The following is a 9,391-nucleotide window of genomic DNA, read 5'->3' as shown; positions in this document are numbered from 1 at the left end:
GCCACGTCGTGTGTGGATCTGCTGCATGTCCCTTCGTTTGCAAGTACCACATTTATTGAATTTTTTAGTTACGATGGCAACATCACTATAAGTTGTCTGTGAAGTAAGGTGCACACAAGCAGTTTCCGTGGTGTAGCGGTTATCACGTCTGCCTAACACGCAGAAGGTCCCCGGTTCGATCCCGGGCGGAAACACTTTTTCATCACTTTAAGCAAGACGTACTAACATGCATCTGCTACCATCTGTACCCGAAACCTTCGTAATCGCCTTCACGCGTCGGACCCGAGTGTCAATTGCTCACATCGAATAAGAAATTCATTTGATATTGACGGCGATCTTTTTGCGCTGACTCAGCCACTGACGTGCGATCAGTTTGCACAAAACGCTAGGGCTCGTCCGGGATTTGAACCCGGGACCTCCTGCACCCTAAGCAGGAATCATACCCCTAGACCAACGAGCCCTGTGACACGGCGAACGCCAATTATTCCAGTCCCTCGATGTCGTCCAGGGTGCCCTGGAAGTCTCGTGTACGCTGGCGGGATGGGGGCGGCGCGAATTCCCGCGGTCGGCGGCCTTCCTGGGCTATTGGTACCTTCATGTAGAGTTGCCGCTGGGCTCGCACTGCCTGCTGCTGAGAAAGTGATTGCTTTTGCTGATATGACTTGCAATAACGACTGCGCGAAACGCCGCTATATCGTTAGGGGTGCTACGGCAGACACCCTCTCGAGCACCCCGAAGACTTCTTGAGCCCTCGGCTGTGATGGGTTCCAGGCTGACAAAAGAACTGTCGTGTGTGCATTCGCGGACGAGAGAAAGTCTGAGGCAAGTTCGAGTGAACAAGGATGGACTCCTCAGGTCCGTCGTTTCCGTAGTGTAGCGGTTATCACGTCTGCTTCACACGCAGAAGGTCCCCGGTTCGATCCCGGGCGAGAACAGTATTTTCCTGCCTATGTCGTATTGTCCTCCAATGAGCCACGTCGTGTGTGGATCTGCTGCATGTCCCTTCGTTTGCAAGTACCACATTTATTGAATTTTTTAGTTACGATGGCAACATCGCTATAAGTTGTCTGTGAAGTAAGGTGCACACAAGCAGTTTCCGTGGTGTAGCGGTTATCACGTCTGCCTAACACGCAGAAGGTCCCCGGTTCGATCCCGGGCGGAAACACTTTTTCATCACTTTAAGCAAGACGTACTAACATGCATCTGCTACCATCTGTACCCGAAACCTTCGTAATCGCCTTCACGCGTCGGACCCGAGTGTCAATTGCTCACATCGAATAAGAAATTCATTTGATATTGACGGCGATCTTTTTGCGCTGACTCAGCCACTGACGTGCGATCAGTTTGCACAAAACGCTAGGGCTCGTCCGGGATTTGAACCCGGGACCTCCTGCACCCTAAGCAGGAATCATACCCCTAGACCAACGAGCCCTGTGACACGGCGAACGCCAATTATTCCAGTCCCTCGATGTCGTCCAGGGTGCCCTGGAAGTCTCGTGTACGCTGGCGGGATGGGGGCGGCGCGAATTCCCGCGGTCGGCGGCCTTCCTGGGCTATTGGTACCTTCATGTAGAGCTGCCGCTGGGCTCGCACTGCCTGCTGCTGAGAAAGTGATTGCTTTTGCTGATATGACTTGCAATAACGACTGCGCGAAACGCCGCTATATCGTTAGGGGTGCTACGGCAGACACCCTCTCGAGCACCCCGAAGACTTCTTGAGCCCTCGGCTGTGATGGGTTCCAGGCTGACAAAAGAACTGTCGTGTGTGCATTCGCGGACGAGAGAAAGTCTGAGGCAAGTTCGAGTGAACAAGGATGGACTCCTCAGGTCCGTCGTTTCCGTAGTGTAGCGGTTATCACGTCTGCTTCACACGCAGAAGGTCCCCGGTTCGATCCCGGGCGGGAACAGTATTTTCCTGCCTATGTCGTATTGTCCTCCAATGAGCCACGTCGTGTGTGGATCTGCTGCATGTCCCTTCGTTTGCAAGTACCACATTTATTGAATTTTTTAGTTACGATGGCAACATCACTATAAGTTGTCTGTGAAGTAAGGTGCACACAAGCAGTTTCCGTGGTGTAGCGGTTATCACGTCTGCCTAACACGCAGAAGGTCCCCTGTTCGATCCCGGGCGGAAACACTTTTTCATCACTTTAAGCAAGACGTACTAACATGCATCTGCTACCGTCTGTACCCGAAACCTTCGTAATCGCCTTCACGCGTCGGACCCGAGTGTCAATTGCTCACATCGAATAAGAAATTCATTTGATATTGACGGCGATCTTTTTGCGCTGACTCAGCCACTGACGTGCGATCAGTTTGCACAAAACGCTAGGGCTCGTCCGGGATTTGAACCCGGGACCTCCTGCAACCTAAGCAGGAATCATACCCCTAGACCAACGAGCCCTGTGACACGGCGAACGCCAATTATTCCAGCCCCTCGATGTCGTCCAGGGTGCCCTGGAAGTCTCGTGTACGCTGGCGGGATGGGGTCGGCGCGAATTCCCGCGGTCGGCGGCCTTCCTGGGCTATTGGTACCTTCATGTAGAGCTGCCGCTGGGCTCGCACTGCCTGCTGCTGAGAAAGTGATTGCTTTTGCTGATATGACTTGCAATAACGACTGCGCGAAACGCCGCTATATCGTTAGGGGTGCTACGGCATACACCCTCTCGAGCACCCCGAAGACTTCTTGAGCCCTCGGCTGTGATGGGTTCCAGGCTGACAAAAGAACTGTCGTGTGTGCATTCGCGGACGAGAGAAAGTCTGAGGCAAGTTCGAGTGAACAAGGATTGACTCCTCAGGTCCGTCGTTTCCGTAGTGTAGCGGTTATCACGTCTGCTTCACACGCAGAAGGTCCCCGGTTCGATCCCGGGCGGGAACAGTATTTTCCTGCCTATGTCGTATTGTCCTCCAATGAGCCACGTCGTGTGTGGATCTGCTGCATGTCCCTTCGTTTGCAAGTACCACATTTATTGAATTTTTTAGTTACGATGGCAACATCACTATAAGTTGTCTGTGAAGTAAGGTGCACACAAGCAGTTTCCGTGGTGTAGCGGTTATCACGTCTGCCTAACACGCAGAAGGTCCCCTGTTCGATCCCGGGCGGAAACACTTTTTCATCACTTTAAGCAAGACGTACTAACATGCATCTGCTACCGTCTGTACCCGAAACCTTCGTAATCGCCTTCACGCGTCGGACCCGAGTGTCAATTGCTCACATCGAATAAGAAATTCATTTGATATTGACGGCGATCTTTTTGCGCTGACTCAGCCACTGACGTGCGATCAGTTTGCACAAAACGCTAGGGCTCGTCCGGGATTTGAACCCGGGACCTCCTGCAACCTAAGCAGGAATCATACCCCTAGACCAACGAGCCCTGTGACACGGCGAACGCCAATTATTCCAGCCCCTCGATGTCGTCCAGGGTGCCCTGGAAGTCTCGTGTACGCTGGCGGGATGGGGTCGGCGCGAATTCCCGCGGTCGGCGGCCTTCCTGGGCTATTGGTGCCTTCATGTAGAGCTGCCGCTGGGCTCGCACTGCCTGCTGCTGAGAAAGTGATTGCTTTTGCTGATATGACTTGCAATAACGACTGCGCGAAACGCCGCTATATCGTTAGGGGTGCTACGGCAGACACCCTCTCGAGCACCCCGAAGACTTCTTGAGCCCTCGGCTGTGATGGGTTCCAGGCTGACAAAAGAACTGTCGTGTGTGCATTCGCGGACAAGAGAAAGTCTGAGGCAAGTTCGAGTGAACAAGGATGGACTCCTCAGGTCCGTCGTTTCCGTAGTGTAGCGGTTATCACGTCTGCTTCACACGCAGAAGGTCCCCGGTTCGATCCCGGGCGGGAACAGTATTTTCCTGCCTATGTCGTATTGTCCTCCAATGAGCCACGTCGTGTGTGGATCTGCTGCATGTCCCTTCGTTTGCAAGTACCACATTTATTGAATTTTTTAGTTACGATGGCAACATCACTATACGTTGTCTGTGAAGTAAGGTGCACACAAGCAGTTTCCGTGGTGTAGCGGTTATCACGTCTGCCTAACACGCAGAAGGTCCCCTGTTCGATCCCGGGCGGAAACACTTTTTCATCACTTTAAGCAAGACGTACTAACATGCATCTGCTACCGTCTGTACCCGAAACCTTCGTAATCGCCTTCACGCGTCGGACCCGAGTGTCAATTGCTCACATCGAATAAGAAATTCATTTGATATTGACGGCGATCTTTTTGCGCTGACTCAGCCACTGACGTGCGATCAGTTTGCACAAAACGCTAGGGCTCGTCCGGGATTTGAACCCGGGACCTCCTGCAACCTAAGCAGGAATCATACCCCTAGACCAACGAGCCCTGTCACACGGCGAACGCCAATTATTCCAGCCCCTCGATGTCGTCCAGGGTGCCCTGGAAGTCTCGTGTACGCTGGCGGGATGGGGTCGGCGCGAATTCCCGCGGTCGGCGGCCTTCCTGGGCTATTGGTACCTTCATGTAGAGCTGCCGCTGGGCTCGCACTGCCTGCTGCTGAGAAAGTGATTGCTTTTGCTGATATGACTTGCAATAACGACTGCGCGAAACGCCGCTATATCGTTAGGGGTGCTACGGCAGACACCCTCTCGAGCACCCCGAAGACTTCTTGAGCCCTCGGCTGTGATGGGTTCCAGGCTGACAAAAGAACTGTCGTGTGTGCATTCGCGGACGAGAGAAAGTCTGAGGCAAGTTCGAGTGAACAAGGATGGACTCCTCAGGTCCGTCGTTTCCGTAGTGTAGCGGTTATCACGTCTGCTTCACACGCAGAAGGTCCCCGGTTCGATCCCGGGCGGGAACAGTATTTTCCTGCCTATGTCGTATTGTCCTCCAATGAGCCACGTCGTGTGTGGATCTGCTGCATGTCCCTTCGTTTGCAAGTACCACATTTATTGAATTTTTTAGTTACGACGGCAACATCACTATAAGTTGTCTGTGAAGTAAGGTGCACACAAGCAGTTTCCGTGGTGTGGCGGTTATCACGTCTGCCTAACACGCAGAAGGTCCCCGGTTCGATCCCGGGCGGAAACACTTTTTCATCACTTTAAGCAAGACGTACTAACATGCATCTGCTACCATCTGTACCCGAAACCTTCGTAATCGCCTTCACGCGTCGGACCCGAGTGTCAATTGCTCACATCGAATAAGAAATTCATTTGATATTGACGGCGATCTTTTTGCGCTGACTCAGCCACTGACGTGCGATCAGTTTGCACAAAACGCTAGGGCTCGTCCGGGATTTGAACCCGGGACCTCCTGCACCCTAAGCAGGAATCATACCCCTAGACCAACGAGCCCTGTGACACGGCGAACGCCAATTATTCCAGTCCCTCGATGTCGTCCAGGGTGCCCTGGAAGTCTCGTGTACGCTGGCGGGATGGGGGCGGCGCGAATTCCCGCGGTCGGCGGCCTTCCTGGGCTATTGGTACCTTCATGTAGAGCTGCCGCTGGGCTCGCACTGCCTGCTGCTGAGAAAGTGATTGCTTTTGCTGATATGACTTGCAATAACGACTGCGCGAAACGCCGCTATATCGTTAGGGGTGCTACGGCAGACACCCTCTCGAGCACCCCGAAGACTTCTTGAGCCCTCGGCTGTGATGGGTTCCAGGCTGACAAAAGAACTGTCGTGTGTGCATTCGCGGACGAGAGAAAGTCTGAGGCAAGTTCGAGTGAACAAGGATGGACTCCTCAGGTCCGTCGTTTCCGTAGTGTAGCGGTTATCACGTCTGCTTCACACGCAGAAGGTCCCCGGTTCGATCCCGGGCGGGAACAGTATTTTCCTGCCTATGTCGTATTGTCCTCCAATGAGCCACGTCGTGTGTGGATCTGCTGCATGTCCCTTCGTTTGCAAGTACCACATTTATTGAATTTTTTAGTTACGATGGCAACATCACTATAAGTTGTCTGTGAAGTAAGGTGCACACAAGCAGTTTCCGTGGTGTAGCGGTTATCACGTCTGCCTAACACGCAGAAGGTCCCCTGTTCGATCCCGGGCGGAAACACTTTTTCATCACTTTAAGCAAGACGTACTAACATGCATCTGCTACCGTCTGTACCCGAAACCTTCGTAATCGCCTTCACGCGTCGGACCCGAGTGTCAATTGCTCACATCGAATAAGAAATTCATTTGATATTGACGGCGATCTTTTTGCGCTGACTCAGCCACTGACGTGCGATCAGTTTGCACAAAACGCTAGGGCTCGTCCGGGATTTGAACCCGGGACCTCCTGCAACCTAAGCAGGAATCATACCCCTAGACCAACGAGCCCTGTGACACGGCGAACGCCAATTATTCCAGTCCCTCGATGTCGTCCAGGGTGCCCTGGAAGTCTCGTGTACGCTGGCGGGATGGGGTCGGCGCGAATTCCCGCGGTCGGCGGCCTTCCTGGGCTATTGGTACCTTCATGTAGAGCTGCCGCTGGGCTCGCACTGCCTGCTGCTGAGAAAGTGATTGCTTTTGCTGATATGACTTGCAATAACGACTGCGCGAAACGCCGCTATATCGTTAGGGGTGCTACGGCATACACCCTCTCGAGCACCCCGAAGACTTCTTGAGCCCTCGGCTGTGATGGGTTCCAGGCTGACAAAAGAACTGTCGTGTGTGCATTCGCGGACGAGAGAAAGTCTGAGGCAAGTTCGAGTGAACAAGGATGGACTCCTCAGGTCCGTCGTTTCCGTAGTGTAGCGGTTATCACGTCTGCTTCACACGCAGAAGGTCCCCGGTTCGATCCCGGGCGGGAACAGTATTTTCCTGCCTATGTCGTATTGTCCTCCAATGAGCCACGTCGTGTGTGGATCTGCTGCATGTCCCTTCGTTTGCAAGTACCACATTTATTGAATTTTTTAGTTACGATGGCAACATCACTATACGTTGTCTGTGAAGTAAGGTGCACACAAGCAGTTTCCGTGGTGTAGCGGTTATCACGTCTGCCTAACACGCAGAAGGTCCCCTGTTCGATCCCGGGCGGAAACACTTTTTCATCACTTTAAGCAAGACGTACTAACATGCATCTGCTACCGTCTGTACCCGAAACCTTCGTAATCGCCTTCACGCGTCGGACCCGAGTGTCAATTGCTCACATCGAATAAGAAATTCATTTGATATTGACGGCGATCTTTTTGCGCTGACTCAGCCACTGACGTGCGATCAGTTTGCACAAAACGCTAGGGCTCGTCCGGGATTTGAACCCGGGACCTCCTGCAACCTAAGCAGGAATCATACCCCTAGACCAACGAGCCCTGTGACACGGCGAACGCCAATTATTCCAGCCCCTCGATGTCGTCCAGGGTGCCCTGGAAGTCTCGTGTACGCTGGCGGGATGGGGTCGGCGCGAATTCCCGCGGTCGGCGGCCTTCCTGGGCTATTGGTACCTTCATGTAGAGCTGCCGCTGGGCTCGCACTGCCTGCTGCTGAGAAAGTGATTGCTTTTGCTGATATGACTTGCAATAACGACTGCGCGAAACGCCGCTATATCGTTAGGGGTGCTACGGCATACACCCTCTCGAGCACCCCGAAGACTTCTTGAGCCCTCGGCTGTGATGGGTTCCAGGCTGACAAAAGAACTGTCGTGTGTGCATTCGCGGACGAGAGAAAGTCTGAGGCAAGTTCGAGTGAACAAGGATGGACTCCTCAGGTCCGTCGTTTCCGTAGTGTAGCGGTTATCACGTCTGCTTCACACGCAGAAGGTCCCCGGTTCGATCCCGGGCGGGAACAGTATTTTCCTGCCTATGTCGTATTGTCCTCCAATGAGCCACGTCGTGTGTGGATCTGCTGCATGTCCCTTCGTTTGCAAGTACCACATTTATTGAATTTTTTAGTTACGATGGCAACATCACTATAAGTTGTCTGTGAAGTAAGGTGCACACAAGCAGTTTCCGTGGTGTAGCGGTTATCACGTCTGCCTAACACGCAGAAGGTCCCCTGTTCGATCCCGGGCGGAAACACTTTTTCATCACTTTAAGCAAGACGTACTAACATGCATCTGCTACCGTCTGTACCCGAAACCTTCGTAATCGCCTTCACGCGTCGGACCCGAGTGTCAATTGCTCACATCGAATAAGAAATTCATTTGATATTGACGGCGATCTTTTTGCGCTGACTCAGCCACTGACGTGCGATCAGTTTGCACAAAACGCTAGGGCTCGTCCGGGATTTGAACCCGGGACCTCCTGCAACCTAAGCAGGAATCATACCCCTAGACCAACGAGCCCTGTGACACGGCAAACGCCAATTATTCCAGTCCCTCGATGTCGTCCAGGGTGCCCTGGAAGTCTCGTGTACGCTGGCGGGATGGGGTCGGCGCGAATTCCCGCGGTCGGCGGCCTTCCTGGGCTATTGGTACCTTCATGTAGAGCTGCCGCTGGGCTCGCACTGCCTGCTGCTGAGAAAGTGATTGCTTTTGCTGATATGACTTGCAATAACGACTGCGCGAAACGCCGCTATATCGTTAGGGGTGCTACGGCATACACCCTCTCGAGCACCCCGAAGACTTCTTGAGCCCTCGGCTGTGATGGGTTCCAGGCTGACAAATGAACTGTCGTGTGTGCATTCGCGGACGAGAGAAAGTCTGAGGCAAGTTCGAGTGAACAAGGATGGACTCCTCAGGTCCGTCGTTTCCGTAGTGTAGCGGTTATCACGTCTGCTTCACCCGCAGAAGGTCCCCGGTTCGATCCCGGGCGGGAACAGTATTTTCCTGCCTATGTCGTATTGTCCTCCAATGAGCCACGTCGTGTGTGGATCTGCTGCATGTCCCTTCGTTTGCAAGTACCACATTTATTGAATTTTTTAGTTACGATGGCAACATCACTATACGTTGTCTGTGAAGTAAGGTGCACACAAGCAGTTTCCGTGGTGTAGCGGTTATCACGTCTGCCTAACACGCAGAAGGTCCCCTGTTCGATCCCGGGCGGAAACACTTTTTCATCACTTTAAGCAAGACGTACTAACATGCATCTGCTACCGTCTGTACCCGAAACCTTCGTAATCGCCTTCACGCGTCGGACCCGAGTGTCAATTGCTCACATCGAATAAGAAATTCATTTGATATTGACGGCGATCTTTTTGCGCTGACTCAGCCACTGACGTGCGATCAGTTTGCACAAAACGCTACGGCTCGTCCGGGATTTGAACCCGGGACCTCCTGCAACCTAAGCAGGAATCATACCCCTAGACCAACGAGCCCTGTGACACGGCGAACGCCAATTATTCCAGCCCCTCGATGTCGTCCAGGGTGCCCTGGAAGTCTCGTGTACGCTGGCGGGATGGGGTCGGCGCGAATTCCCGCGGTCGGCGGCCTTCCTGGGCTATTGGTACCTTCATGTAGAGCTGCCGCTGGGCTCGCACTGCCTGCTGCTGAGAAAGTGATTGCTTTTG

The 9,391-nt window shown here is 53.2% G+C and overlaps 29 non-coding genes across 29 annotated transcripts; 19 read left to right on the top strand and 10 right to left on the bottom strand.

Annotated features, from left to right (window-relative positions):
- The first annotated feature begins 121 nt into the window (after positions 1–121).
- On the top strand, positions 122–194 carry Trnav-aac. The gene has a single exon. It is a non-coding gene; the product is annotated as a tRNA-Val (tRNA).
- A 194-nt stretch (positions 195–388) lies between these two features.
- Trnap-agg lies at positions 389–460 on the bottom strand. The gene has a single exon. It is a non-coding gene; the product is annotated as a tRNA-Pro (tRNA).
- A 402-nt stretch (positions 461–862) lies between these two features.
- On the top strand, positions 863–935 carry Trnav-cac. Its single transcript has one exon. It is a non-coding gene; the product is annotated as a tRNA-Val (tRNA).
- Positions 936–1,092: 157 nt separating this feature from the next.
- Trnav-aac lies at positions 1,093–1,165 on the top strand. Its single transcript has one exon. It is a non-coding gene; the product is annotated as a tRNA-Val (tRNA).
- A 194-nt stretch (positions 1,166–1,359) lies between these two features.
- On the bottom strand, positions 1,360–1,431 carry Trnap-agg. The gene has a single exon. It is a non-coding gene; the product is annotated as a tRNA-Pro (tRNA).
- Positions 1,432–1,833: 402 nt separating this feature from the next.
- Trnav-cac lies at positions 1,834–1,906 on the top strand. Its single transcript has one exon. It is a non-coding gene; the product is annotated as a tRNA-Val (tRNA).
- Positions 1,907–2,063: 157 nt separating this feature from the next.
- Positions 2,064–2,136, top strand: Trnav-aac. Its single transcript has one exon. It is a non-coding gene; the product is annotated as a tRNA-Val (tRNA).
- Positions 2,137–2,330: 194 nt separating this feature from the next.
- Trnap-agg lies at positions 2,331–2,402 on the bottom strand. The gene has a single exon. It is a non-coding gene; the product is annotated as a tRNA-Pro (tRNA).
- Positions 2,403–2,804: 402 nt separating this feature from the next.
- Positions 2,805–2,877, top strand: Trnav-cac. The gene has a single exon. It is a non-coding gene; the product is annotated as a tRNA-Val (tRNA).
- A 157-nt stretch (positions 2,878–3,034) lies between these two features.
- On the top strand, positions 3,035–3,107 carry Trnav-aac. Its single transcript has one exon. It is a non-coding gene; the product is annotated as a tRNA-Val (tRNA).
- A 194-nt stretch (positions 3,108–3,301) lies between these two features.
- On the bottom strand, positions 3,302–3,373 carry Trnap-agg. The gene has a single exon. It is a non-coding gene; the product is annotated as a tRNA-Pro (tRNA).
- Positions 3,374–3,775: 402 nt separating this feature from the next.
- On the top strand, positions 3,776–3,848 carry Trnav-cac. The gene has a single exon. It is a non-coding gene; the product is annotated as a tRNA-Val (tRNA).
- A 157-nt stretch (positions 3,849–4,005) lies between these two features.
- On the top strand, positions 4,006–4,078 carry Trnav-aac. The gene has a single exon. It is a non-coding gene; the product is annotated as a tRNA-Val (tRNA).
- Positions 4,079–4,272: 194 nt separating this feature from the next.
- On the bottom strand, positions 4,273–4,344 carry Trnap-agg. Its single transcript has one exon. It is a non-coding gene; the product is annotated as a tRNA-Pro (tRNA).
- Positions 4,345–4,746: 402 nt separating this feature from the next.
- Positions 4,747–4,819, top strand: Trnav-cac. The gene has a single exon. It is a non-coding gene; the product is annotated as a tRNA-Val (tRNA).
- A 157-nt stretch (positions 4,820–4,976) lies between these two features.
- Positions 4,977–5,049, top strand: Trnav-aac. The gene has a single exon. It is a non-coding gene; the product is annotated as a tRNA-Val (tRNA).
- Positions 5,050–5,243: 194 nt separating this feature from the next.
- On the bottom strand, positions 5,244–5,315 carry Trnap-agg. The gene has a single exon. It is a non-coding gene; the product is annotated as a tRNA-Pro (tRNA).
- Positions 5,316–5,717: 402 nt separating this feature from the next.
- On the top strand, positions 5,718–5,790 carry Trnav-cac. Its single transcript has one exon. It is a non-coding gene; the product is annotated as a tRNA-Val (tRNA).
- Positions 5,791–5,947: 157 nt separating this feature from the next.
- Trnav-aac lies at positions 5,948–6,020 on the top strand. Its single transcript has one exon. It is a non-coding gene; the product is annotated as a tRNA-Val (tRNA).
- Positions 6,021–6,214: 194 nt separating this feature from the next.
- Positions 6,215–6,286, bottom strand: Trnap-agg. The gene has a single exon. It is a non-coding gene; the product is annotated as a tRNA-Pro (tRNA).
- A 402-nt stretch (positions 6,287–6,688) lies between these two features.
- Positions 6,689–6,761, top strand: Trnav-cac. Its single transcript has one exon. It is a non-coding gene; the product is annotated as a tRNA-Val (tRNA).
- Positions 6,762–6,918: 157 nt separating this feature from the next.
- Trnav-aac lies at positions 6,919–6,991 on the top strand. Its single transcript has one exon. It is a non-coding gene; the product is annotated as a tRNA-Val (tRNA).
- A 194-nt stretch (positions 6,992–7,185) lies between these two features.
- Trnap-agg lies at positions 7,186–7,257 on the bottom strand. The gene has a single exon. It is a non-coding gene; the product is annotated as a tRNA-Pro (tRNA).
- A 402-nt stretch (positions 7,258–7,659) lies between these two features.
- On the top strand, positions 7,660–7,732 carry Trnav-cac. Its single transcript has one exon. It is a non-coding gene; the product is annotated as a tRNA-Val (tRNA).
- Positions 7,733–7,889: 157 nt separating this feature from the next.
- Trnav-aac lies at positions 7,890–7,962 on the top strand. The gene has a single exon. It is a non-coding gene; the product is annotated as a tRNA-Val (tRNA).
- Positions 7,963–8,156: 194 nt separating this feature from the next.
- Trnap-agg lies at positions 8,157–8,228 on the bottom strand. The gene has a single exon. It is a non-coding gene; the product is annotated as a tRNA-Pro (tRNA).
- Positions 8,229–8,630: 402 nt separating this feature from the next.
- Positions 8,631–8,703, top strand: Trnav-cac. Its single transcript has one exon. It is a non-coding gene; the product is annotated as a tRNA-Val (tRNA).
- A 157-nt stretch (positions 8,704–8,860) lies between these two features.
- Trnav-aac lies at positions 8,861–8,933 on the top strand. The gene has a single exon. It is a non-coding gene; the product is annotated as a tRNA-Val (tRNA).
- A 194-nt stretch (positions 8,934–9,127) lies between these two features.
- On the bottom strand, positions 9,128–9,199 carry Trnap-agg. Its single transcript has one exon. It is a non-coding gene; the product is annotated as a tRNA-Pro (tRNA).
- Between the last annotated feature and the right edge of the window lie 192 nt (positions 9,200–9,391).

The sequence above is a fragment of the Schistocerca americana genome, unplaced genomic scaffold, assembly GCF_021461395.2.
Source record: "Schistocerca americana isolate TAMUIC-IGC-003095 unplaced genomic scaffold, iqSchAmer2.1 HiC_scaffold_220, whole genome shotgun sequence".
NCBI classification, from domain to species: domain Eukaryota; kingdom Metazoa; phylum Arthropoda; class Insecta; order Orthoptera; family Acrididae; genus Schistocerca; species Schistocerca americana.
This window is presented reverse-complemented; position numbering and strand designations above follow the sequence as displayed.